The sequence below is a fragment of the Myotis lucifugus genome, unplaced genomic scaffold, assembly GCF_000147115.1.
Source record: "Myotis lucifugus unplaced genomic scaffold, Myoluc2.0 scaffold_48, whole genome shotgun sequence".
In the NCBI taxonomy this organism is placed as follows: domain Eukaryota; kingdom Metazoa; phylum Chordata; class Mammalia; order Chiroptera; family Vespertilionidae; genus Myotis; species Myotis lucifugus.
This window is the reverse complement of record NW_005871096.1, coordinates 7,328,753-7,333,607: the sequence shown is the minus strand read 5'-3', so window position 1 is coordinate 7,333,607 and position 4,855 is coordinate 7,328,753. Positions and strand designations below refer to the sequence as shown.

The 4,855-nt window shown below is 40.7% G+C and overlaps 1 protein-coding gene across 1 annotated transcript in view; it reads right to left on the bottom strand.

Moving 5' to 3' along the window:
• ARAP2 (ArfGAP with RhoGAP domain, ankyrin repeat and PH domain 2) overlaps positions 1–4,855 on the bottom strand; it is a gene marked incomplete at its 3' end in the record, with an annotated part of 108,584 nt that overhangs the window by 97,653 nt on the left and 6,076 nt on the right. The window lies entirely within an intron of this gene.

Genomic DNA, 4,855 nt, shown 5'->3' with positions numbered 1-4,855 from the left:
CGAAATTCGTGCAAGGGCTTGGCCATCGCAGCCCCTCACAGCTTCAGCCAGCCCTCGAAGCCCTGGCTTTGTCCAGAAGGTCATCCGGAAGGATGATTGGAAGGTTGTTCAGCTGTCTGGTCTAATTAGCATATTACGCTTTTATTATTTACATATATATATTCAGAGGAGAGAGACAGAAACATCAATAATGAGAGAGAATCATTGATTGGCTGCCTTCTGCACACCGCCTACTGGGGACTAAGCCCGCAACTCTGGGATGTGCCCTTGACCAGAATAGAACCCGGGACCCTTTAGTCCACAGACCCACGCTCTATTCACTGAACCAAACCAGCTAGGGCGGCAACTGACTTTTTAAAAGGTCACTATGGAGAAAAAAGGGTAGGTAATTACTATTATTATTATTTTTATAAATCAATCAAAAGAATACCTATACTTTGTCAGATCAGAAAAAAAATAAGTTATTTTTGGTGTGCCGCAGAATTTTAGTAATTAGTATACCTGTAACATGAGATGAAAAAGGTTGAAAATTGCTGGCATATGGTAAGTGCTTAGCAAACATTCATTTCCATCATTATAATTATTTCTTTTCATCACTACAGTCATTATCTTCCCACAACTGAAATCTTTCCCATTCTTTGAAGTCTAACTCAAATGCTATTTCCTTCACAAGGTTTCTACCGAACAAGAAATAAACCTTCTTCTTTATATTCCCACAGCATTTACTTCAGAGGATTAAATTATATTTTAGTCATTTAATAGTAACCTACAGAAGTGGGATAATACAAAAGCCAAGATGTTGGAACTGAAAAACCTGGGTCAAATCCCAATTTCTCCAGTTTTAAGTTTTGTGAACTGGAACAAGTATTTGACTTCTCTGTGCCTCGGTTTCCTCATCAGGAAAGTGAGACTAATAATAGCTCTATTTCATAGGGCTGTCGTAAAGGATTTTCAACACCAACTGCACACAACAAATGCTAAATAACTGTTTGCAGTTGTAATTACTTTTTCTTAGCCTATTATAAACTAATAACTCCTCCAAGATGATGACCAGCCCTTATAAACTGCCCAATAAATTCCAGTCAAATTACTTGTTTATAAACTTAGTGCATGATGTACATGTAGAGCATGTTTAGAGAGTATACAAAGAGTTGGCATGACAGATGTGGTTGTGCATCTGCCCATCCTATCCTGAGTAGAAGGGAAGTAGCATTCAGGAGCACCTGCTACATGCCTGGCTTGCAACATCACTGATAAACGTGATCTTATTGCCTTCCTGAGCTCTACCTCAGAACTATATCCTGAACCAGCTACTTCTCGCCACCTGCCCTGCTCACATCCTAGTCCACACCATTATCTTCTCTATCTCATACCATCGCAATAGCCTCCTGGCTGATAGCCCTGATTCTATCCTGGTCTCCTACCCCTCCTCCTTCCCCACAGTATATCTCAATATAGCAGCCAGATGATATATTTGATAATAAAAGTCACTCCCTGAGACTTCCTAACTTTCTCTGGCTTTCCCCCTCCATCATTCAATCGCCACGAGGTTGGTCTCAGTCCTATTCCCACCTCATGACCTTACCTCTCTCTCGTCCTTGCATCTCTTTCAAATCTGTTTCCCCAACATATACTCACAACTCATGGCTCACTACATCACCTTAGTAGGTCTCTGCTCAAATGGGCCCCTTTAGAGCGGCCTTCCCGAATCCCCCTATGTATATAAGCATGCCTGTGACTCACTGCTCCTTACCCTTGCTTTACCTACATCCATGGCATTTGTTACTACTTGACATCTGTGGACTGCTGCAAGAGGGCAGGGGATCTTGTCTACTGTTCTCTGCTCTAGCCCTGAAGTTTGAACACTGTCAGGCATATAGCAGGTGCTCAATAAATGTTTGCTGAATAACTTCTTCCCAGCTTTGAGGAGATTAAGACGAAATGTGGCAAGCATACATAGTTTTCAAGTTTTGTCTATGTAGGTAACCAAAATTCTCAGGAGCAGGAACAGGATCCAAATACAGATTTCTCCAATCCATCTAACCACAAAAAGAGATCAAATCAGGAGTTAGGGGTTGGCAGGAGGGCAGCTGGAAACATACAAACCACTCATGGGATTTTAAAAATCTCATGGGTTGGGAGAGCCTTCCCTGTCCCAATGCCCCAAAGTAAGGAAAACCACCACAATGATCTACTCTCCTCCCCCACACCCTTAGCCCCCAACCCCCAGCCATTGCCAGTGGAGTTTTGTCATTTCCCTTAGTTGAGCTAGGAAAGAAAACATGTAAAACCACGGGTCGCTTACGAGAAGGTCATTAATTATTCAGTGCTGATAACTTCTGACTGAAAGGAACCTCAGGAAAAAAAAACAAAAATATATTAAATTGCCACATGAATAGTGAAACTTTATAATGTTATCAATACAAGCCTTACAGACTGCAAGAACAATGAGAGTTTACTGTCTTCCAGAATACAATGAGATGGTTCTCAATAGAGTGGAACCACCTCCCGGGGGAAATCCAAAAACGTGAAAGAAAATGCTTTGCTGGCCATAATGGCTGCGTGGCACCAGTAGACAGGAAAGGTGATTTATGACATCCTTCAGATACCATTTTCACTCCTCCAATTCTCTACAACTAATCACCCCCGTAGGGTGCCTGGCACTATAGGTAAGAGATGTGCCCCTGCCTTTAAATTGCTAATAAACTTGTTGTGGAGAATAAAAATTAGGGGGCTCACTCCATATGGATAACTTGCTGAACTAGTTCAGGCTACAGATCTTAACAGAATTCCACACATCCGCACAGAATATAATCACGAGAAATAGGTATCATGGTATTTGCACATCAAGCAAAACCACTGTTTAATACCAACATATTCAACTCTAAGTATTCATAAAAACAACACGTTCTCCTTTGTTCCCCACAGCCATGCAGAATAGGAAGTGGTTTGGAGGAAATATACTTGTTGTCATTACTCCATCCCTTAGTATATAGTGAATTGCAAAAGGTCACAGGTCAAGGATCCTAACTTATTGTTCTACCCAGAGTGCTCAGTCCCCAGAACATGGTAAAACTGGTCATTTAGTGTCCCTCCTCTCTGCCATCCATTCACCTACATTAGCTTGGGGCAACATACGCTCATCAAACCCCTGACAGGAAGTCCAGTTTTCTCAATCTGGCCATCACTCTTCACTGTGGCCACCTCCACTTCCTGTGCTCTGACCTCCTCTGCCTCCAATTTCTCTACCTTGATTACTACTACTTTCCATCCATCAAAACACGTCCATCCTCTTTCATTCTTCCTCAGAATTTTATTGCTAATAATAATAGCCATGTTTGTGGAGTGTTAACAAACCATCTGTGGAGGATCTCCCATAATCCTCACAGCTGCCTTAGGCGGAGTCTCATGCCAAAAGCCACACAGTGGAGCCAGAATTCTAAGAGTCAGACTCTACCGCCTATGCTGCCTAAGACTATACAACTTATTTAACAGTAGAGGGATACGAAAGACTTCATATTTTCTATCTCCTCTGTCTAGCTAAGTACTTATAGTCACTAAAGAAATGCTATTTAAATATACTAGGTCGTGCAAGCCCTAGTTTTTTGTTTGTTTGTTTTTATTGTTGCTGATAATTATCCTCACTTAAAGATATTTTTCCATTGATTTTTAGAGAGTGGAAAGGAAGGGAAGGGACAGGAAGAAATATCGTTGTGAGAGAGAGACATCGATTGGTTGCCTCACACACGGGAGGCTGAGGATCAGGTAGGTGCCCTTGACCAGAACTGAACCCACAATCTTTTAGTCCATGGGCTGACGCTCTATCCACTGAGCCAAACCAGCTAGGGTACAAGCTCAAGTTTTATATACTTTTTCAATTTGATTGTGGGTATATAAGTACATGTAAGTGGTTAAATATGGGAGCCTACATTCATTTGCATTTAATTGTTTGAGATTTAAGAACCAATGAATAAATTAAGGGAGAACATCTTTGAAATTACTGTATAAAGAAATATTAACACAGAAATTAGTTTATTAAAATTTATTTTGCATCTATGATTGCAGAAAGAACTATGTAGGACAACTGATACAGTAAGTACAATAGTATGAAACCAAAATAAAATCATCAAATACAGCCAAAGATTTCACTGCTCACCAGAGCAGTCAATGGTGATGGGGTGAAAAAACAAAACAAAACAACTGCTTGACTAGAACAGAAAGTATTAAAGCATTGTTTCAAAAGGCACTTAACCGTGGTTGCAAAGGTTTAACTGGAAATGTGATGCAAAAGAAGACAGGGAATGGAAGTGTTGATGGATGAATGGATAAACAAAATGTGCTATACATACACAATTGAATACCATGCATACTTAAACAGGACGGAAATTCTGCAATATGCTACTAACATGGATAAACCTTGAGGACATTAGGCTAAATAAACAAAGCCAATCTAAAAAGGACAAATACTGTTTGATTCTACTTACATGAGATATATAAACTGGTCAAATTCATAGAAGTAGAAAGTAGATGGTGTTTACCAGGGGCTGGGAGTGGAGGGGGAGGTGTTTAATGGATAGAGAGGGTCAGTTCTGCAAGATGAAAAAGTTCTGGAGATCTGTTTCACAACTGTGTAAACATATATAACACTACTGAACTATACACCTAAAAATAGTTCACTACTATATGTGTTTTTACCACAATAAGGAGATAGGGAGATTGACTAGACCGTGGTCGGCAAACTGTGGCTTGCGAGTCACATGCCGCTCTTTGGCCCCTTGAGTGTGGCTCTTCCACAAATACCACAAAATACCACGTGCAGGCGTACACATACAGTGCAATTGAAACTTCGTGGCCC